Raw genomic sequence first — 23,534 nt, 5'->3', positions numbered from 1 at the left:
TCTATAGCAGTGTTCCCACCCTGACAGGCAAGATGAAGTAAACTAACACAAAATGTATCCAGCAGTGTCAGGTCAGCTTGGTTGGACACAAGGAGGTCAAACACATTTTGATGTCCACTGACAGCTGCCACCATTGCGGGAGTCCAGCCATACATCCCTGTACTGTTGATGTTAGAAGGAGACAGGAGGTGTTGTACTATAGCAGTGTTCCCACCCTGACAGGCAAGATGAAGTAAACTATCACCAGATGTATCCACCAGTGTCAGGTCAGCGTGCTTGGACACAAGGAGGTCAAACACACTTTGATGTCCACTGACAGCTGCCACCATGGCAGGCGTCCATCCAAACTCACCTCTACTGTTGATGTTAGAAGGAGACAGGAGGTGTTGTACTATAGCAGTGTTCCCACCACGACAGGCAAGATGAAGTAAACTATCACCAAATGTATCCAGCAGTGTCAGGTCAGCATGGTTGGACACAAGGAGGTCAAACACACTTTGGTGTCCACAGACAGCTGCCTTCATTGTTGGAGTCCATCCTAGTCTCCCTCTACTGCTGATGTTAGAGGGAGACAGGAGGTGTTGTACTATAGCAGTGTTCCCACCACGACAGGCAAGATGAAGTAAACTATCACCAGATGTAGACACCAGTGTCAGGTCAGCTTGGTTGGACACAAGGAGGTCAAACACACTTTGGTGTCCACTGACAGCTGCCATCATTGTTGGAGTCCATCCATGTCTCCCTCTACTGCTGATGTTAGAGGGAGACAGGAGGTGTTGTACTATAGCAGTGTTCCCACCACGACAGGCAAGATGAAGTAAACTATCACCAAATGTATCCACCAGTGTCAGGTCAGCTTGGTTGGACACAAGGAGGTCAAACACACTTTGATGTCCACTGACAGCTGCCACCATGGCAGGCGTCCATCCAAGCTCACCTCTACTGTTGATGTTAGAAGGGGACAGGAGGTGTTGTACTATAGCAGTGTTCCCACCATAACAGGCACAATGAAGTAAACTATCACCAGATGTAGACACCAGTGTCAGGTCAGCTTGGTTGGACACAAGGAGGTCAAACACACTTTGATGTCCACTGACAGCTGCCATCATTGTTGGAGTCCATCCATGCTGACCTCTATTGTTGATGTTAGAAGAAGACAGGAGATGTTCCACGATAGCCTTGTTGCCACCATGACAGGCAGAATGAATAATTCTGCTGCAATATTTATCTTTCACATTCAAGTCTGATATTTTCTGTAGTAACTCAAAACATCTTTCTGATGCTGCATGTGCTGCAACCATGACAGGGGTTCGGCCATTCACATCAACGGAGTTTATAACATTATCTCCAGGTTTCTTATTTAACAGGATTTTCAGGGATTTCTCCATTCCTGTCTTACAGACCAGATGGAAGATGTTTTGTAACCTCTTGTCTCTAGTGTCAACATCAGCACCTTCCTGGAGCAGATACACTAGAATATCAGAACTGCCATTTTCAGCAGCCTGCAACAAAAGTCTGTTTAGTGTCTGTTGATGATCATGTTTTTCACAACGACTGAAGAGACATTTCAATACTGTCACATTGTTACTTTGTGCACACCCTTCCATAGCTTGACTGATCTCCTCTTGAGAGAACTCTTCTCCAGTTGTGTGTTCTATATCTGTAACTAGATGTGCATTATGTCCAAGAACTGCCCAGTACAGAAAACATTTTCCTTTCTCTCTTCTGTGAAACCAAAGTTCATCTTTAGAATCAGTTTGATTATGATGATGGTGGTGCTTTGTCCGATCACACTGAAGTTTGTTGAGCAGTTTAAAAGCTGTTGTGTCTCGTTTGAGAACTGGATGTGTCACTGATTGAGAAAACTTTCCTTGTTTAATAGAATGTGCAAACCTTGTGGTAAGTAGGTCATCATAATTATCTGAGACATATATCAGATGGAGATGGTCATCAACTGTTGTTTCTTCAACTTTTTCACCTTGTACTCTTTCAAACAGAAAGTCATCACTACAGTTCTTCAAAACAAAGACTGGACTGATATTGTACAAGGCACAGGCACAAGCATCATAGATTGAAGAATGGGCAAAGCCAACAGTGTCTCCTCTTGTGAAGAATGTACCTCTCAAACTTTTAGCGGCTTTGTACATGCCTGAACGTGTAGCATTTGGCATCAGGTCTTGAACAGTTTTGACCATCCTGTCCATTTCCTTGTCTTCATCTCCACTGTCTAACCTGGTCAGGTTCAATTTGTCTTCACACAGCAGCATCAGAACCAAAATGGCCGATCTATCATTTCTGTCTTCAAGTAACTGCTTTAGTTCTAACCTAAGATAAAACAGCGGTTCCTTGAATAATGACTTTGCATTTTTAAAAAAGGATGAAAATTCAAAACAAAGTTTACAAATAAGAGGGAATCCAAACATACTGGAACAGCTTTCTAGCTCACTGTAATCTGGAATATGTTGCACAGAGCAGTCACCAAAAGCATGTTTATGTCGTTCAAATATTGACTTTTTCTCTTTGTCAGAAAGCCAATATTTCTTGTGTGTAGTTAAGTCCACTACTGTTTGACCCTTGAACAATTTGAAACCCTCATACTGCAGTTTTGCAAGTCCATCATGGAAATTATATGATTTTGATGTGAAGACAACATGAATATCCTTTGTTTGAGAATCTTTTAAATTGTGCATTTTCTTTCTGGATTTTTCACCAGCATCACTGTTTTCACTCAATTCTGACCTTTTCTCTTCTGCTCTCTGCATTTGTTCTAAATGGGGGAGAAGATTGTTCAGAAAGTTTTTAACATGTGAAGTATTAGAAACTCCAACTGTACGAAACAAATCGTCTACAATCAGAAATACTCTTGAGTAAGTACTTAGACAGCGGTCAAAGTCAAACTTCTTAAGGCTGTCCACAAACACGACCTCGTACCCCTTTTGTCTATACAGTGAACCCAGCATCAGAGCCATAGTTGTCTTGCCTTCTCCTGAAGCGCCACAGATAGTCACATGACCAAATTCCTTCAACTTCTGTTTCACTTTTCTGTAGGCTTCAGTTGGAGCAAAAATCTTCCTTGCTTCATCTGTGCGCAAATCAAGGGTATCTGAAGGAATACAAAAACTGTTTACCACACCAGGAAATACTGGGATGTTAACATAAAATGACAAAATAATACCTATTTCATTGTGGTTGGAACCTTTTAGTCTTTAGGTTGGAGATAACAACATCATCTAGAACGCTGCTACAGTACTTTCAACTGAACACTAAACATCTCTTTATTTACTGACAGGTGATTATGGTTGTTGTACTGGTAGTTAATACTTGATGAGTGCAAGTATAGGAAAATAAACAGCTTGAGTGACAACTGTCTTCATTCAGACTTGTTCCTAGGTAACCATACACAACATTACTCATCAAGAACTGAATAGTCTAGGAGGAGGCAGCTGAAAAATTTCAAATCGTAGCCTCCCAAGTACTGATTTTGTTTGACACTATTTTCAGTTAGTATGATGTCTTGGGCTCATGAAAAGGCCTGTAATACTCTCAGATTGTGGTATCAGGGTTTTTTTTACAGGCCATTATATGTGGTGGGGGTCTGCGAGCATTTTCGTCACATTTGGTTTGCTGCCCGACAACACTTCAAAGTTAATCATTAATAGTTTTACTACTATCAATCTGATCACTTTCATTTTAACTTTTTTGTACTGCTAAAGGATGTAGAAATTATTTGACATAATTTTGTTTTGAAAAAAAATCCAAATGGCCACCATTTTGTTTGGTCGTGTTTTGCCTTCTCAGCACTTAAATTTACATAAAAATGAACACTGAATGTTTCTATTTTCATCCAAAGTTGATACTATTGATGTGTTTTGACACTTGTTTCTCCTAGAGTGATGGCTTGGGCTCAAAACAAGTCATTTTGTATGGTCATAGCATTGTAATTTAATGTTTTACAGACAGGGGTATATTTGCAATTCTCCGACTTTTCATGGAAATGTGTGAGAGCGATTTATTTAATGGCAGTTAACATTATTTTTGTTACTAAAACACGTTGTTTTTGTTTTCTCTTTACTTCTAGAGTGACAGCATGTTATTAGGAATGTTTACATATTACCCAGAATTTAAAATGGCCACCAAAATTGCCACCATTGTAGTTTAACTACATACACTTATTTTAGAACGTGTAGAATGTTTGACATGGGGAATTGACTTACAGAAGTCCTCTGAAAATCACCAACAAACATTGACACAATTGGGTGACAATTTTGATGTTCAAGAAACAATCATTACATCTTGTGGCCAGTTTGTGAGGTCTATGCATGTACCAAATAATCCAGTGATGTCTGTAGATGACACAAGATATTGAATGAAAACCCCACACCAACATCCAACAGTCTAAAACATTACATTGAACGAGTAAACTACCAAGTCCATGTTTGGAAACAGTCTCTGCAACCAATCATGAACATTCTTTCACCAGTTGACCATGGTTGGAGCATTTGTGATGGTCAGCTTATCCCTATTCTGCTGTCGAGAGATCCTGCTCCCCATGGATTGGTTGAACTGACATCGTGTAAATGCAAAAAGTCAGCATGCCAGCAGAAAGAATGATATAGTGTGCACATAGGCATGTCTTTTTGTATGGCAGATGATTGTTGCCCGAACACCTTTGACTTGTTGCCAGTAGATGACTCCGATTCTGACATGAGTGAGTGAGTGAGTGAGTTTAGTTTTACACCACACTCATCAATATTCCAGCTATATGGCAGCAGTCTGTATATAATCGTGTCTGGACCAGACAATCCAGGGATCAACAGCATGAACATCAATCTGCGCAATTGGGATACGATGACATGTGTCAACCCAGTCAGTGAACCTGACAACCAGATCCTGTTAGTAGCCTCTTACGACAAGCATGGGTTAATGAAGATCAATTTTAACCTGGATCTCTACAGGTCCGATTGTGACATGATGTAACATATGAAATGAAAGAAAGTGAAAAGGAGGGTTAATTGCAAGCTTATAGATGTATCAAAAGTGATTAAGAGTTATCTGATAGAACAATTTGAATACCTACAACCAAAGCTTAGACGTAGTTATCGGCCATGAAGCATAGTTTTCAAACACTTTTGGATAATGTTATTTCATCAAATATTTTAGGAGTGTGAAGCTTTGATTGACCCTATCATTGAAATTTAGCTCTATTCCTATACTGTATTAAACATTAGACACCAAATGATTTGTTTGGATTTCATTTCAGTACAAATTTAGTCCTCAGATAAGTATATGTAGTTAAACTACAATGGCGGCCATTTTGAATTCTGGGTAATATACAAAAATCCCTAATAATATGCCGTCACTCTAGAAGTAAAGAGAAAACAAAACAACTTGTTTTTGTAAGAAAAATAATGTGATCTGCCATTAAATAAATCACTCTCATACATTTCCATGAAAAGTCGGAGAATTGCTAAAATACCCTTGTCTCAAAGAATAAGCTGTAAAACATTAAATTACCACGATATGACCAACCAAATGACTTGTTGTGTGCCCAAGCATCACTCTAGGAGAAATAAGTATCAAAACACGTCGAAAGTATCAACTTTGGATGTGAAAGGAAACATTCCGTGTTCATTTTTATGTAGATTTAAGTGCTGAGAAGGCAAAACACGACAATGTAAAATGGTGGCCATTTTGATTTTCTTTTCAAAACAAAATTATGTCAAATAATTTCTATATCCTTTAGCAGTACACAGAAGTCAAAATGAAAGTGATCAGATTGATAGTAGTAAAACTATTCATGATTAACTTTGAAGTGTTGTCTGGCAGCAAACCCAATTTGACAAAAATGCTCGCAGACCCCCACCACATATAATGGCCTGTAAAAAACCCTGATACCACAATCTGAGAGTATTACAGGCCTTTTCATGAGCCGAATACATCATACTAACTGAAAATAGTGTCAAACGAAATCAGTACTGGGGAGGCTACGAAATCCCATTTCTAGGCCCCTTTTGAGATTCTCCTCCTGGACTAGAATGTCAATTTGGATGGGTTCATCATAGTGTGAATGATTTGAAAGCACTGAAAACCTCCTAGCTTGTGTGGAAAATGGCAAAATTTCACATGATTAATTTGCACAAAAGAATTCCACAGTATGTGAACTTTTCTCTCGGGTCACAGGTGTTTAAACGCCAAATAGTTTTGAACAAGATCTGGTCACTTACTGACCCTTCCGCCATCAACACTCACCTCTCCCCAGTGTTCCTTGTCCTGCCCCTCCAGTGACGATGTTGAAAATGTTGGCAGCTTGGGCGTTCCCCTGAACGCTGTTCACCTGTCAACAGCAAACAGGAGGAATCATCAGTAACCATGGTAACCATGGAGTTTTCTTTCCACACTGAATAAAATATTTAATACTGTTGCAGAGCTTAAGAGTTTGATGAACATCATTCTAAAGATCCAGCTCAATCTATCTGGTCTTCTCTTGATTATAAAACTTACCAACTGATAACAATAGTTGATGATCAAAACTTGTTCATCATGAATCAGGGTAAGATTCTTCACATTTAGTTCAAGAAGTAGAGACATTCTACTACATTCTGTGAAATCAGAGGGTCTAGCTACTTGTACGAGAAAGTTGTACCAGAAATTCAGCTGCTCAACTATCACTTGCTTTGATTGGCTATAGTTGAAAACATGGCTGCCCCGAACCTTGTCATTTCAATACTCTCCCTTAAGGAAGGCATATACCAATTTAAACAATGATGTGTATTAAATATAAGAGCATGTACAAACTGAAAGGACAATAGGAAGTTAGGAACCAAATCTGAATCACTTGTAAACAATGATATGTATTAAATATCAGAGCATGCACAAACTGTAAGTATGATAGGAACCAAATCTGAGAATCACTGGTATCATGATGTCCTAAGTTTACATGGGGCTGCTGTGTTTTCTCATTAGCAGGATGCATTTTGTGTGAAGTTTGTACTGCAAGATACTGTGATGTCATATCAGAAACAAAGCTTGGTCGGCAATTTGGGTCCAGTATTTATAACATTTGTAACAGAATGGATACAATGGGATTAAATAGCCGCCTTTAGATATACAAGAGGATGTTTACGAGAAAGAAATCCTGTTAAACTTGGCATGTGGTAGACATTTGGATATTTAAGTGATTTCATATATTGAACTTCAGACAATATTTTAACCATTTTGAGATTTTTAAAATCAAATCATTACTCCTTTGTAATAAAGAGGCTAAGAACATCAAATATTTGAACAATATGTCAGTTTCGGTGAAGAAGAGTTTGATATTAAAGCCTGTATTTCTCACTTAAACAAGCCGTTGTGGCAATCAATATTAATTGGTGAAAATAGAAATGTTTCCATTTGAAATTGGAACACAATATTGACAGCTTTGAACAAGTAAAGTAAATAAAAACAGGGTAGAAAGACATCAAGATTAAGTTCCCATGACAAAATGTCAATCTGAATGAAATTCAAATTACTGTTTGAATCGGTGCTTGATCCAAAATTCCGTTTAATTACACAAATAAGATATCTCAAACAAGTATTTTATTTGAAATAAACAATCAGGGTGACAAAATGAAGGCCCAGTACAACGTGACACCAAGAATGAAGCATAAAACTTAATAGATGACAACTTCTTGTGTTTGCTTACAGTGGTGTTTCTATGTCGATTGTTACACTGTTATCAGGCAGAAAGTGACTACAAACAAGTGATCATAAGTATACATATATACATAGTATGTTATGACAAACGGCACATTAACATTAACAACAGCATGTAATTTAATCACATGTGGCACATAATTAGATGACTGACTGACTGAGTTTGGTTTTACACCGCTTTTAGCAATATTCCAGCAACATCACGGCGGGGGACACCAGACATAATTAGATGAGACCAGGTGGGTATTAATGACAACAAATAGAAAAGGTAATGAAGCCAATAAACAGGATGGATTAAGCACTTAAAACAGGGTGATAGTGTGCTATGATAGAGTCTCGTAATGTTTTAAACATATTTTATTTCAAGAGAAAGAAAGGTGAATGGCAAACAAGCTCAGTGGGCTTATATAAATGCCTCTCCCAAACATGTACATATTTGCGGAAGCTACCTACAAATCAATTCCCAATAAAGTGATAGAATGCATTGGTACCAAATACAGTTGCTTTGCAATGTTAAACCAAGATGTTTATGATGAGAAACTACTTTAATGTTGATATTATTCATGTGAAGATCAGGAAGTCTACTGGGTGGTTGTTTATGTGAAAATGATATGCTTTCGGTTTTGTTAGGATTGAAAACGACATTCCAATCTCTAGCCCAATTAACAATTGTTTCTAAGTCATGATTGAGGTAAGTAGCAGTAACATCAGGGTTATCAAAGTCAAAGATGTTTATTGTACAAAAGGCCTCTGGCCCATATACATTGGAGTTATACATACACATTATACATATGGTGCAATAAGTAGTAATTACAGACTGCTTTTTTTGGTCCTCAAAATTCGGCTTATAGGCGGTCATATACGGTAGTGATTCAAACAGCAAATCATGATACAGGCAGTAAATTATGTACAAGTAGTGAAATACGATGGACCTATAAAACTTTTTATCAGATTGTTACGTTTAATAAGAGCATAATTGATATAGTACAACAGCTTTATTATTACATGCTGGTCAGTTGATGAAAGAAGTAGTTTAAATGCTAATGTAGGTGGCTTACATAGATAATATTCAGCTATATATTTCGTACACAAATCTTTATACAAAGGACATACAAGTAAAAAATGGATTTCATTTTCCACATCTATATTACACAATAATAAAAAGGGATGTGTCATCAGCGAAGAAATCAATGTTAACAACTAAATTGTTAATGTATATCAGGAATAATAATGGGCCTAAAACGGAACCTTGTGATACTCCTGCATTAACACTGAGGAAATGAGATTGAAATCCATTTATAACAACTTGTTGTTTTCTGTCTTGCAAATAACCATTCAGGGGTTCAAAAATCCCATCGCCCGACGCCCGGGACAAGTCAGTTTTCATTTCTGGCAATCAAATAATGGTATCTTACTTGTCCGTTGGCTACTAGATAATTTCCACTTATTGTTTCAAACTGCAAATAATCTTTGTTTTAATTTCATATCTGCTCAAAATGTAGCTATTAAATTTCGCAATGATAATAAAGTAGAGTTATCTTTCTTTGCTATTTATCACTTTTCAATAAATAGTCCAGTAAACATTAACATCAAATACCATGTTGATTTCTTCTTTAATAATTACATCATCATATATTTTTATAAAATCAGGGCAAGTGGAAAATTAGTCAGGACAAGTTACTTTCTTAAAGTCACTTGCCCAATGGCAAGTGGCTTTTGTAAAAAAAATTGAACCCCTGACCATTTCAGTAAAGAGCCTGAAACCCCTATTTTTTCTAGTTTTTAAATCAGACCTTCATACCGAACTTTATATATATATGAGTATCCTGGGTCTCTGTAAATCAAGGGTTTGTGATAGGGCAAAGTTCAATAGCATTCAAAGTTTTCTTTTCGTGGATTCCGGATTTCTCAGTGGATAGGAGACAGGATTTCGACTTAGTTAAACTGGATAAGGGAATTTTTGTTGGTGATCTGTGATGGCTGATTTGCTGTATGTCTTGGCTGTTTGTAGTCACTTTTAGCTACAGTGTATGAATCAACATTGCAACATTGCTCTAGCCTCTATGCAATAAACAAGAAGTTGTCATCCTTAAAGTTGTGTGCATAATTTTTCACTCCCCAACTTCGAGAATGTTCATCAAACCAACAATGACACCCACCTGTACTCAGAGTGATTGCTTGGCTCTCTAGCTCAAGAACTTCCTCGTGCTCAGCTGAACCTGCGGGTACCAAGAGACCTTCATGTTCCTCGTGCTCATCTGAACCTGCGGGTACCAAGTGACCTTCATCTTCCTCGTCTGAACTGACTCCGCTGCTACCAGTGTCATCCTCTGAACTGGATATGTCAACTTCAGAAACAGGCAAGTCACATCTCAATCTTGATATGCCCTTGTGACCTTCAGGCTGCCCACTGGAAGGGGCCATGTGACCTCCAGGTTGCCCACTGGAAGGGGCCACCAGACCTCCAGGTTGCCCACTGGAAGGGGCCACCCGACCTCCAGGTTGCCCACTGGAAGGGGCCACCCGACCTCCAGGTTGCCCACTGGAAGGGGCCACCAGACCTCCAGGTTGCCCACTGGAAGGGGCCACCAGACCTCCAGGTTGTCGACTGGATGGGGCCACCAGACCCCCAGGTTGCCCACTGGAAGGGGCCACCAGACCTCCAGGTTGCCCACTGGATAGGGCCACCAGACCTCCAGGTTGCCCACTGGAAGGGGCCACCAGACCTCCAGGTTGTCGACTGGATGGGGCCACCAGACCCCCAGGTTGCCCACTGGAAGGGGCCACCCGACCTTCAGGCTGCTTACAGGATGGGGCCAACCAACCTTCAGGCTGTTCACTGGATGGGGCCACCAGACCTCCAGGCTGCCCACTGGAAGGGGCCATGTTGTCTTCAGACTTTCGTCTGGAAGTGGCCAGATGTCCACTGTCCTTATCGTGGCTGGCCATCACAACTTAGCTTCTTTTGTCACCAAGCACTATCTGTGAAAATAATGGAGAATCTAATTATCCTATAAAACAGACTGGTCTGCCAGCTTGATGAAATCTTTTTCACTCATTAATTTTTCCATTTTCATTATTATGATAACAAATGAACACAATATGAAGTTAAACCTTATCTGCCAGTGATACAAAATGTAAGGACTGAAAAGAACCCGGAAGTCAATGTACATCTTTATATTTTTGTCTTATAATCCGAATGAATTCATCATTATATTTTACGCATTTTGGAACTTTATAAAAAGTACAGGATCTGCTTCAGTGAATTTATAACATGACTGTAATGTCTAGACATTTTATAGATTACCAACGTGATTCATATGCACACACATGCCTTATGTGTATATTGTCGTCTCATCGAAGAACTTCACGGCGAAATGAAATGACGTGGAATGATTCTGCTGAATGCTACAACAAATGAATAAAAACAAAAATAATGTAATTTTAAGTAAAATTGATATTTTATACTTATCCTGACTCATGATCTTTGCTTATCTCCCTCTTCTATGCGAATGGTAGTGGAAGACTTGAATCCTTTGTAGTTCCCTAAAGCGGACGTAAAAGTACACTCACCCACAAGTTACCTCCCTTTTCCCGCGTAAACAGTCATGTGACCAGCCTTACTTGTCACTCTCTCTCCTGATTTTCTGCCCATGCACCTGGACCTACTATAAAATCCGAAATGATTCCAGCGGAGAGGGCTTGTCCTCATGAGTCAGGATAAGTATAAAATATTAATTTTACTTAGAAAATTACATATTTTTCCTTATCCTGACTCATAATCTTTGCTTATAGAATCCTTCGGATTGGTCTTGGGACAAGCCACTTCGTGGATTCATCAGCTGTCCTTAGATACATCCTGTATCCCCCCCATGGGAACTGCGTAACGGCATTTCCTAGATCCTTAATCCTTCCATGTTCCATTATAACTCAGGGGGACCACTTTCTTGTCTTACTTCCATCTCAGACAAGTTTTTGAGATATACTAGTATCTTCTGCTTACTTATTATCTTAACAACCCATAGATTATGATAAGATCTTTATCATAAATGAGTTGCGACCCCTTAATGTACAGGTAAGATCTTTACCCGTACAGAGTCTTAATCAATCATGCTAGTCTGGCCTAGACTGTGCGCATGGACTTTCAAACTAATACTTTTCCTTAGTAAAAGTTATCAACAAGTCAACGTGATAAAGGGTGAGATTTCCAACTCAGCGCCTTTGTGGAACCGTTAGTTGCTGTGCTACAACGAGAGGCCCAAACTGGTGAATGCCGGAGATGTCTTCGGTGACTATGTCCAGAGGTAGTGTTTGGCTACACGCATATCCGACTTCCAAGCAGCCCTCCATAAACGTGAGTGGAAGTGCCAGAGGTTCTAGTCTTGCTTGCTTTGTAGGTTCTCAATATAACGGCTTCTCATCCAGAACGATATTATTGTCGTTCTTGAGATTTCTACTGATGTCTCTGTAGATAACGGGATGAATAGGCTTTGAATTTTCTTCTCTCCTTGTTTTAGTCTTTTGAAGATATATCTTCAGGGCTCTGACAGGACACAAGGATAAGTCCTGTGTATCCTCTGGTCCGAGGATCGTAGATAGGGCTGGTACGTGGAACTGATTCTTGGCAATAAATCCCATCTGAGTCCTAGATGTACTGCAGCATGGTGCCCCGTGTCGAATCTAGTTCGTCCAAAGTCCAGCGCATGTCTCAGAGACATTCGAAATGCCGTGGCTAAGGCAAGCAGGAACAGAGTCTTCTGTGTAAGCAACTCGAAGGTAGTCTGTTCTAGAGGTTTGCAGGCATCGCTCATGAGATGACGCAGAATTACATTCAGATCCCAGGCCGGTGCTCTGAATGTCTTTTGCTGGTCCTCCAGTTTAAAAGATCGCAGCAGAACAAGTAATTCTGGTACTTTCGTCAGCTTGATGCCTGACTTCATTGTGATAACTGTACTGATGGCTGCCAGATATGTGGATAATGTCGAACCTTTCAGATGTCTCGTATATCTAAGATGACATAGATATTCCGCCACTTGAGGATGAGTAGCTTTCATAACTGTAAAGCCTTTCTGCCTTGCATATGTCTCAAACGTCTGCCACTTGCCGTCATACAAGTTACGAGTGGATCTGCGTAACGCTAAGGTTACTGCCTTTGCTGCTCTGGTGGAGAATCCTCTTTCCTTCAGACAGATTTTGATACGGTCCACATGTGTAGCTGGAACAGTGTTGGGTTCCTGTGGACTTGCTTGGTGTGTGGATGTCTGAGTAGGTTCGGCCATTCTGGTAACTTGAGGGTTGGACTTCGAAGATCTTCTATTTGGTCTAGGAAACATATTCTCGCTGGCCAGTAACTTCATGTTAGTATCTAGATTTGGGGCTTTTATAATCCATGTGATATAATGGGAATTTTCTCACATTAAAGGATGGCAGATACTGATTCTTGAACTTGGTCGCTTTCTAAAAAGCCGTACATAGGTTAGAAAGTACCTTGGATATAGGTTCAATCGGAGGAATAGTCACCGAGTCAAAGTCGTTGTTGCACATCTTATATGTGTAGACTTCATCCACATCTTTAGAAGGAGACTCTAAGTTCAAGCCATTGGCTATCCAAGCTGTAACCTCTGAGTCTGGGAAGACGAAGTCACCTTGTTCATCAGATAAATCTCGGTCCGTAGAACTATGCCTCCGCGAATCGTCCTTCTGCGAACCTTGCTTCCATGAACCTCTATCCTCAGAGTCATCCCTTCTTGAATCTCAATCTCTAGAATCATCCTTTCGCGAACTTCTATTTCTAGATTCCTCCCTTTGCGAACCTCTGTCTCGTGATACATCTCTTCGCGAGCCTCTGTCTCGTGAATCATCTCTTCGCGGACCTGTCTCGGGATGCATCCCTACGAGTACTCCTCTCTCGCGAATCCTGCCTTTGCAAACTTGGTCCTCGCAAACGTCCATGGGAGATGTGTGATCTCGATCTAGAGTGGCTTGGTTTTGGAGATGGATCCTTTGGTGTTCTCGAACGTTGAGGTTCGCAGACGGAGATCTCAAAGTGTTGGTAGCCTTCGCCAGCTTTCCATCTTCATCCATGATGACAGAGTCATCAGACTGAGATGACCTTCGCGAATGTAGACATTCGCCAATGTAGTCTTCCGATGTAGATCTGAGAGGTGTAGCAGGTTCGCGCAGGTCAGAGGGTTTGCGAACATTGTCAGCAGATGAGCCTTCGCTTTTGGGAGCAGATGAGCCTTCGCCTCTTCCTTGAACCTACGTTCCAACATGGCCATCATTTATTGGTTAGTGAATCGCCTCATGAATTCACCTGGATCGAAGTTCTGTGCTGACTGAAGCTGATGTGGTGTTGATGAAGCGCTCGCGAACACTGATGAGTTGTGTGCTTCAACTTCACTGCGTCTAGAAGTTTGTGGTTGGTTGTCAAACAGCTGGCCCGCTGTTGCAGTTGCAGGAGACGATCCAGTAGTCATGGAAGTCGATTGTGTCACCGATCTAGTAGGTACTTCAGGTACTTCACGTCTACTTCATGAGGCAGTACAATCTCTTCATTAAACGATTTCTGATGTGTTGACTTACTGAGTCGTGTAGATTTAGACTCCGATCTAGCTACAGATGTTCTCCTCAGCGACGTTGATGAAGACAAAGTCTTCTTCTTATTTTGAACTGGTGTCAACTCCGTCGTAGCAGATCTCTTCTTCGACCCCGTAACAGACGACTGCCCCTGCAACGTACTCGACATAGCACTAGTATTATAAATTTCTGCAGTAGCAAGCAACATACGGTTACCAGGTTGATCTCCAGATTTATCAGCCGTGAATTGTGATGACTTCCTCACCCGATCCATGGCACGTCTATAGATATAAGACAAATATTGATTAAATTGTAAATTTGATAAACCAATGCCAAGGTGGAAGAACATCGTTTAATGCACGAAGATTACATGAAAAGTAAACAAGTTACATCAAAATGAAAATATGTCACAAATACAATTAATTGCTTCAATTTTTTTTACATATGATACAAGTTAATTATAGCCAAATATTTTAATCTTAATAATGTAATTTTCTGAATAAAATTGATATTTTTATACTTATCCAGACTCATGCTTAATTGCTTGTGAATTTTACGTCAATATATACCCCCCTATGGGAACTTCATCATTGCGTCCGTTGCCCACGCTCATGGATCTGGGATTGGAGAGACGAATGTTGTTAGCTGATTGTTGAAGCGTGTGGCGAATAGGTCTATCAACGGAGCTCCTAATTCCTTGATGATCTGTGTGAAGATCTCTGGATGGAGCATCCATTCCGTCGGCGATGGTTGAGTTGGATGGGAGAGTGCGTCTGCTAAGACATTCTTGGCTCCTGGAATGTGACATGCTCTTACGTGGATGTTCAGATCGTCGATGAGGTCGAAAAGTTGAAAGCATAGATCCAGTAGGTTCAATGATCTGGTTGAGCCTTGCTTGTTTATATAAACAAGGGGACCTGCGCGGAGATGAGCGACTGTGGGTTCGCGAAGGTCCTGGTGAATCCCTCGCTGCTCTGTGGGACGCAGATATCTTGGATACTGTTGTTGAAGTCCTTCGCGAACACCTTCGTGAACGCTGATCATCTGAGTCCGCATATGGGGATTGGCGACTGGTCCTTCGCGGCTGGTTGTCCGATCCAGAGTCCGAGGATGAGCAATTCCTCCTTCGCGAACGTTGATCGTCCAGGTCCGAAGCTTGAGGGGATCTTGTTGTGCCTTCATGTACCGCTTCGGATGCTGATCGTCCGAGTCCTCCGCGCGAGGGGATGGTTGAGACGCACCTTCGCTAAGCAGGCTGGTCCGGGGAGTGCAGTTCTGTTGGCAGAAGTCACGCTTGATGGTAGGTCCCTCAGAGATGATGTCTGGCGCTGGAGCCTTCGCTGAGGCTCGACCTGGGCTGGCTGTGACTTTTCCAGGCCGTAACGCTCTTCCATCAGCTCCATGATCTGCTAGAGAACTGCTGCATAAAGTCGCCCAGGTTGAAGGTCTGCGGTGGTACTAGCGCTGCCCTTCCTGCGTGTGATGGCAAGGGCCCACTGGACGGTCATCTGTCGCCAGCGTTGATACCTCGGGCTGAGAAGAAATCTGCGCTTGAAGTCACCGTAGCTGAGACTGGCAATTCTTTATGATGAACCTCTGGGATGATGATCGGCTGATCATCATACAGATCCTGTTCTGTCAAGGTTCGGGAACAATCTGGCCGAGAAAGTTCTGGTTGTCTCGTCTGACTTCTTGATGGTGGACGCTGCCCTGGGTGTTTGACGATCTCCGAAGTCTTAGACTGTGATTTACGGGATGTCTGGAGAAGCAGGTCTCTTCTTGGAGGTGGCGGACTTCGCCCCATGCCTCTCCTCCGAGCGAAACTCCAGCGGAACACCAGACGGTAGGGGGTCTTCAGACAGCAGTAGACTGGTCCGGGACTCGGCTGAATTATCCATGACTGGATCAACCCTTCTCGACCTATCTCGCGGCACGCCTCAGGACGCAAAGAAGGTATTTATTAAAAGCACAAGTAGACAAATGCTTGCAATAATTGCAGCTGAGCTGAACTAACATGGTACCGCGGCAGCTAGGGCATATTAGGTGCGGGTCAGCAGCAGAGAAACGTAACATTTTGGAACAGATTTTCATGAACGTAAACTACTGAACAAACACGGACTACAACGTGAATAAACAGTGCTAAATACAATAAAATATCAAAACATATTGATGAAGGATACTAACTAAACCTCTATAATAAACTAATAGAGGTAACTAACTAAGTAATGAAAGGATATAGTGCCGTAAGGAGACACAGGCGCTCTCACAACCTGCTCACTGGGCGAAGAAGGAGAGAGTGAAGCATGTTGGGGAACGGTGGCGCCAGTTCCCGCCAAAACAGGAAGGAGGGATAACTCTTGGTGAGTAGTGATTAGTGATTTTACGTGACGTTTTATTGAAGGAGCTTCAATAAGGAGATACAAGTGTTCCACTATGTTCGCAAGAGGGAGAAGACAAGCAATTAAGCATGAGTCAGGATAAGGAAAAATAATACGATCTAAATAAAAAGGATATAATGCCATATACTGGACTCCAGTGCTCGCCCAATCATTCGCTTGGGCGAAAAGGGAGAGAGTGACAAGTGAGGCTGGTGACACGACTGCACGGGAAAGGGCAAAAGGGTGGTAACTCGTGGGTGAGTGTACTTTTACGTCTGCTTTAGGGAACTACAAAGGATTCAAGTGTTCCACTACCATTCGCATAGGAAAGGGAGATACACAAAGATCATGAGTCAGGATAAGAACAAAAATACCATACTTACTGAGTATAAATAAAAAAACAACAAGAAGACAAAGTCATCAATATCCCCCCCAATGGCAAAATACTCTTCATGATTATGTTTACGAGTTATGATTATGTCAAAGATTTAGGTGTGTATATAGAAAGGTGGAAGGATAGTACTGGAAGGTTTTTAAAGTTCTGCTCTGGAAAAGAGCACTACCACTAATTTCAGTCTAAGTCAAACTTGTTGCCATGGAAATGCCAACAATATTTTATTCAGAATTCCAAAACTATCAAAAGGCACCAGTACACCACCAGATCTATCTATGTGCCAAGTTTAGTGAGGAAATACTGAACGGTTTTAGAGTTCTGCTCCGGAGAAGACAAAAGTGCACGGACGGACGGACGGAGTCCATTTTAATACTCCCCGCAAAACGTGTTGCAGGGGATAAAAAAAACTATTCAAGTTGTTGCATGTCCTTAACAACGAAGGGAGGTAACTCATCATGGCAGTGCCTACGGTAGCTGATGAAAGTTGTCTAATCCAAACTGCTTTACAATCCGGACAAATGAGTCAGTTCCAGGCCAGTCCGTAATAGACAGATTCCACTTTAACTAGAGACAGTTTCTCAATTGGTCATGTGACTGTTTCAGGTTTTCCCCCATTGGTGTATAACTTCATTGGTCACCCAAGATAGCACATATGACAGCTAAATTTTATTTGCATGATGTCGACCATTGATTTATTTAGACAACAAAGAGCAATCAATCAACATATTGGTGGTTAATCCTTTGATGGAAGGACATTGTTTTACACAGGCACTTTAACGCACAGTATTCAGTGTAAGTTACCTTTTTTGACAAATCTGCTGTGCAAGATAAATGTAATTAATCAATTATCATGTTATCGGTCAATCCTTTGAACGATACTTGTTTTTTAAATCAGCTGATAATTCCTCTTGCTGCATTTCCATGCACATATTACATAAAATGTAACACATTTGCCACATCAGACCTTTAGTTATCATGTTAAGTATATACTCCAGACATGAGAAATGCTACATGGAAACCTTTGTTGGGTAGTCTGAGTGGTGCTACCAGACTACCACTAATTATACTTGTAATAAAATCATTAACTGACCACCCAGTGAATGATGACAAATAACGGTAGGTTTATGTCACGCTAAACATTGGCTACAGCAAGGGAGTATTAGTTGCTGTACGGCATGCAAATTTAATTTCCTAAAAACTAATGGGTCAACGCTTGTTTTAAGACTACGAACAGAACTTCATTGTTGCATAAGAAATACATATAAGCATTTGCTGTACACTAAAGTTAAAACTGTATACTGGTATTTACCTAAGTAAATTTTCAGAATTTTCCAGCAATGGCAAAGTGAGGTTTGATTTAGTTGACAGATTCAAATAAATCAAATGTGTTTTTAATATCATAGGTCAATAGACATCACATTCAGGATTGTTACATGACATGATAATATATTGAGGTGAAAACACAATAACAGGATCAAATTGGATCAGTCATCATACCATCCAGAAAATCAAAACAGAAAAGCGTACACTGCTGGAATACTTTACTACAATCTCACAATTATTAGTGCTGGAACGATACATCAAACTATCGATAGATTGCAATTGTTAAACTTGAGTCTCCGATAGCAATTACGATGGTTGAAACGAAAAACTATTGATGCATCGATAATATGTGTGACTATCGATACTTTAGAAATTGACTTCCGCTGATAAACTCGCAGAACAAAATACAGGAAGTACCACATTCGTTCACAGTTATCTGCCCCTGCTACTTCTTAAACTAACATGGCAGCAAACACCGCTTGTGTTTGAAATTGTGAATACCAATAGGTTTAAGTTTTAACTGTTTACTTGATCTGGGTGTCTTGTCAGTTAAAAGAGACTGAAACTACTTCAACTTGTTTTTATTTTATACAAACTATACATTCATTTGGGAAATGACTTCAAATGAGACAATTTAAGGAGAAAAAAAACATATTGCAATGCAATAGTTGGTCTCAATAGACTATTGCTATTGAAGTAGTTGTTTCCCCCCTCAATAGTCACCACTACAAATGATACCAGGGGTAAGTTCAAATAACGGCTTCAATGCCAACAAACAACAACAACCAACACCTAAAACAACATATCAGTAGACAACCTGAAACGTCAACGGTGAAACTTCTAAAGCGGATACATCCATGTATAAGAAAATCCGAAAAAGTCTACCCAGCTGGGATACTTTATTACAATCAGACAATAACTGCTGGGGGCATTTTCAAATAACGGCATCTGATGTGAAGCCACCCTTCGTAATGTCACACTGTTTAGGTTGAAGAAACTGTGCCAATGTGGACCGCTACCCAGTCCCCGTGTAATGCCATTGTCGAGGGAGGGGCGGTGGGGTAGCCTAGGGGTTACAGCATTTGCTCGCCATGCCAAGACCCGGTTCGATTCTCCACATGGGTACAATGTGTGAAGCTCAATTCTTGTGTCCCCTGCTGTGATATTGCTGGAATATTGCTAAAAGCGATGTAAAACCAAACTCAGTCAGTCAGTGTTGTCTCTTAGATTTTGTTATGACCATCAAGTCTGTTCAGTTTCATTTGTCCTGGACCCATATATAGTTTATGCCCGCAGATGAACCAAATTTTGAGGACCAAAAATGTTGTCCGTAGAAAGGAGTCGGCTTAAGTTATCTAAAGTTTACAAATTCATCAAACTAATTTTTCTGGTGGTAAAAAACCCGACAATGTATCGCTTTTTGTGTGAATGGACAAGAGAAAAAAGACTTGTCGGATAAAGACGGCCCAGACGTCAAATGTTGATTTAAAAACATTGAAACCTTTTAATGGTAATGTTATGGTATGTGTGCCATTGTTGAATTCCCTTGAGATGCCCTGAATTTTCACATGGTTATCAGCATTCAGTTAACGCTTCAACTTCATTGTCTTGTGATTGTACTGATTTTTTCAAGGTAGTTCCTGTGTCTCTTTGTGAAATGTGAAACATACTTGCCAATGCCATGCAACTGGGGCTTGAAATGCAAAACACTGTCATCAGGGTATATATTTTCACTGACAGGGTTTAAGCTCTATATAAAAGGATGATATAGTTCTAAGTGACAATATATACCATGTATACCTTGCAGTTTTCACGAATAGCGTCTCGGACAAATCCATCAGATTAGCCGACAGTCCGGTGGAAGTCTACAACCTGCCTGCCCCTGTGTCCGACTGTATATTTCACAATGACTTTGATTGAAGTTGTCATATGTGGCACGTCACACTTGTTTGCTGTTTATAAATTTTACGTTTTTTAATAATTTCAATGCCAGTTATAAGAAATGTTAAATCTGAAATGTGTTTTTAATTTTTATTCTATGGGTCCTGTGAATTTTCAGTGGGTCAGACAGACATCTGAAACTCACAGGACCCAATGTTATGTTACTTTGAAACACCATTCATGAACACTGCCTTGGTGCCAGTTTTATTTGCGTAGCAAGCCCCTGTGTGTCAACGTTCATTTTCTTCAAACATTTTGGAAGAGATACTGTTTACTGAGACAAAAAATGCATTTGGAACGGGCATGGACATTATAGTAAAACAATGAAGGTCAATGATCATGATCGATATTTGTTACTTTAGATAAGAAAAAAAGGTACACATGCATTATACCAGATACCTGCCTGCCATAGTTAATTAGGTCACGTGATGCGAGCTCGGAAAGGTGAAAAAAATAAAATAACTGAGATGAAAATAACCCTAACCCTAACTTAACCCGGTGTTGTCCCACGAGGCCTAAAATTATTCAATTAGGTAGGTACAGTTCATTAGGCTATGTGGGACTTCATGCCTCACTGGTTTTATGGGATTACGGTGGATTATTGCTGGACTGGTCCATTATTGACCACAGAAGGGGTGAATCATAAGAAACAACAAAAATCAAATATGATTGTGAAATGTTTATTTTAACAGTGATTTATCATTTCTGTATTACTGGTTTTATTGGATAAGGGTGGACTGACCACAGGAATCATAACAACATATTATTAGGTATTATGTTATCACCACAAAATCTGTATTATTTAGCATATTATCACAGGTGACAAAGTGATATGTTTATGTTTATTGTTATTCACTGTTCCCAAACACCAAGTAAGTGGGATACTGAGTCTGTGTAGTACAGGACAATGATGGTGCCAGTGTTTAGCCTGGTCTTGGCTCAAGCAGCAAGCCCTGGTCAACTTGCTACATAGCTTAATGCCTCCTTGCTGGTTCATGTGTATGACCTCCTCTACTTTGTCAGTCTCACTTCGGTCCTGGACTGCTCACGCTTTGATCAGCTTCATAAAGTCAAATATGTCTAATCTATAGCAAGTTTCATTCCTTCTCATGTTAGTTGGAGAAGGAAACTGATTAATATCCACTTCATGTAAATACTCCTCCAGCAATAATAGATCTAATCTTATTAAGATTAACAGTAGGTAAGTGCTTTCATCTATCAAACCTTAATGTTTTCACAGTAGACAAGTCTCATTACTAAATAAACTAACCCTAACATAGTGACTCCCGTCCACTGATCAGCCTCTCCAACTCTTGTCTCACTTCCAAATACCTTATTGATTATGTCATGTGGGCAAACTGTAATTAGGCCTTGTGGGATTTATTAGGTGTGAATTTTAGGCCTCAATGACTGTCACCCCTAACCCTAACCCTGCTAGGTATCCGTATAATACATTCTAGCCGAACACCCCCAAAAAAAACAAACAAAAACAAAACAACAACCCCCAAAAAAACAAAAAAAACAAACAAAAAAAACAACAACCCAAAAACAAAAACAGAACTTAAAACTTGTATAAGTACCTTTGGCAACTACACAAATACCAAATGTTATTTCAGTTTAAACAAAAGTGACCTAGTTATGACTACAACAGATTTTTCAATATGGCTGCTCATATTTAGTTTCCGTGTTCAGTTTCATGTCCTGAGAAAGGAGGACGGTGGAAATTAGATCGGTAATATTTCATTATTGCAAATATAGAAACTAGAATCTGTATGCCGAGTTTCATTTCCTGAAAAGGATACCAGAAATGGGATTCAAATGTTGTTCGTTCGTTGGGAGGCGACCCTGGGCGGGGTTGTCTTCAACCGACATTACAGAACATTTCAAAGTTTTCTGTCTGCCACTTCTCAGTCTCAGCTCGGTCACTAGCCAATAATCTTCGCCATACAGATTCCAAATCCATTGTAAACATTACCAGTTGATTACACACACGTTAGTGAACCTACTCACGGTACAAGACTTCACGAAATACGTTGAAAATCTTCAGGATGTGTCGAAGTGCTGTTGTTGTCGTCTGTTGCTAAGGGCGGTTGACAGCGACACCTCCCGGCCCAAGGTCGTCTGCCATCCTACTTTCACTTTCGATTTCAATGTCTGGAAGATCTAACGCAAAAACGAGTTTACTTCCCGTCTCAAGTATAATCCCATCACATGGATGCCTCGAGTTTTTATCGCCATATTCAATATTGATTTACAGGCTCGCTTATTACCAGGGATAATCTACAACTAATTACGAAACCTTGAAAATGGAAATACCCGAGCTATTTATAGCCACGTCCCGCAGTGTATGTAAATAATGAATTCCATTGGTTATTTTAACACGTCATCATTCCATTCGTAACTACTCGGGTCATTCCGGCAGGTAGGTCACGGAAAGAGGCGAGTAGTTACGAATGGCCATCATTCGTGACCGACTCGTGTTATTCCGGTTCCATTCGTGACCAACTCGTGGTATAGTGTTATTCCGAAAAGCCGAATAAAATGGAATAGCGTATATCTTCTTGAACGTCATTGTATTTTGCTGGTTTTGTCGTCACCTTGGGCCAGACCTTATATTGCGCAGAGACAAGCCAATACTTCAAAAGGACTTTCCTGGCATGTTGAAAAACAAACTAACATGATTATTGGACGAAAATCGATTTTTTATATAATAACGCGCCATTTCTCAAAACCTACATCGGTGCTTGTTTCATGCTGAGGTTATATTGTTTGTTGTTTATAGCAGGGAGACTATATATGTTGTATATTATCCCTGTTTAGAGCAGGGAGACTATATATATGTTGTAGATTATCCATGTTTAGAGCAGGGAGACTATATATGTTGTAGATTATCCCTGTTTGAGACTATATATGTTGTAGAGTATCCCTGTTTAGAGCAGGGAGACTATATATGTTGTAGATTATCCCTGTTTAGAGCAGAGAGACTATATATGTTGTAGATTATCCCTGTTTAGAGCAGGGAGACTATATATGTTGTAGATTATCCCTGTTCAGAGCAGAGAGACTATATATGTTGTAGATTAGCCCTGTTTAGAGCAGGGAGACTATATATGTTGTAGATTATCCCTGTTTAGAGCAGGGAGACTATATATGTTGTAGATTATCCCTGTTTAGAGCAGGGAGACTATATATGTTGTAGATTATCCCTGTTTATAGCAGAGAGA

General features: G+C 40.3%; 1 long non-coding RNA gene across 3 annotated transcripts; it reads right to left on the bottom strand.

The window, feature by feature from the left end:
* Nucleotides 1–10,484: 10,484 nt before the first annotated feature.
* LOC124273819 lies at nt 10,485–22,590 on the bottom strand. 3 transcript variants are annotated; one of them, XR_006897748.1, is made up of 3 exons: nt 22,321–22,590; nt 11,003–11,103; nt 10,485–10,677 (listed from the first exon to the last, which is right to left on the bottom strand). It is a non-coding gene; the product is annotated as an uncharacterized LOC124273819 (long non-coding RNA). The 3 variants fall into 3 exon arrangements; XR_006897749.1 differs by having other exon boundaries at nt 11,007–11,103; XR_006897750.1 differs by having other exon boundaries at nt 11,026–11,103.
* Between the last annotated feature and the right edge of the window lie 944 nt (nt 22,591–23,534).

The sequence above is a fragment of the Haliotis rubra genome, unplaced genomic scaffold, assembly GCF_003918875.1.
Source record: "Haliotis rubra isolate DU_JTF1 unplaced genomic scaffold, ASM391887v1 Scf1846, whole genome shotgun sequence".
NCBI lineage: Eukaryota > Metazoa > Mollusca > Gastropoda > Lepetellida > Haliotidae > Haliotis > Haliotis rubra.
This window is presented reverse-complemented; position numbering and strand designations above follow the sequence as displayed.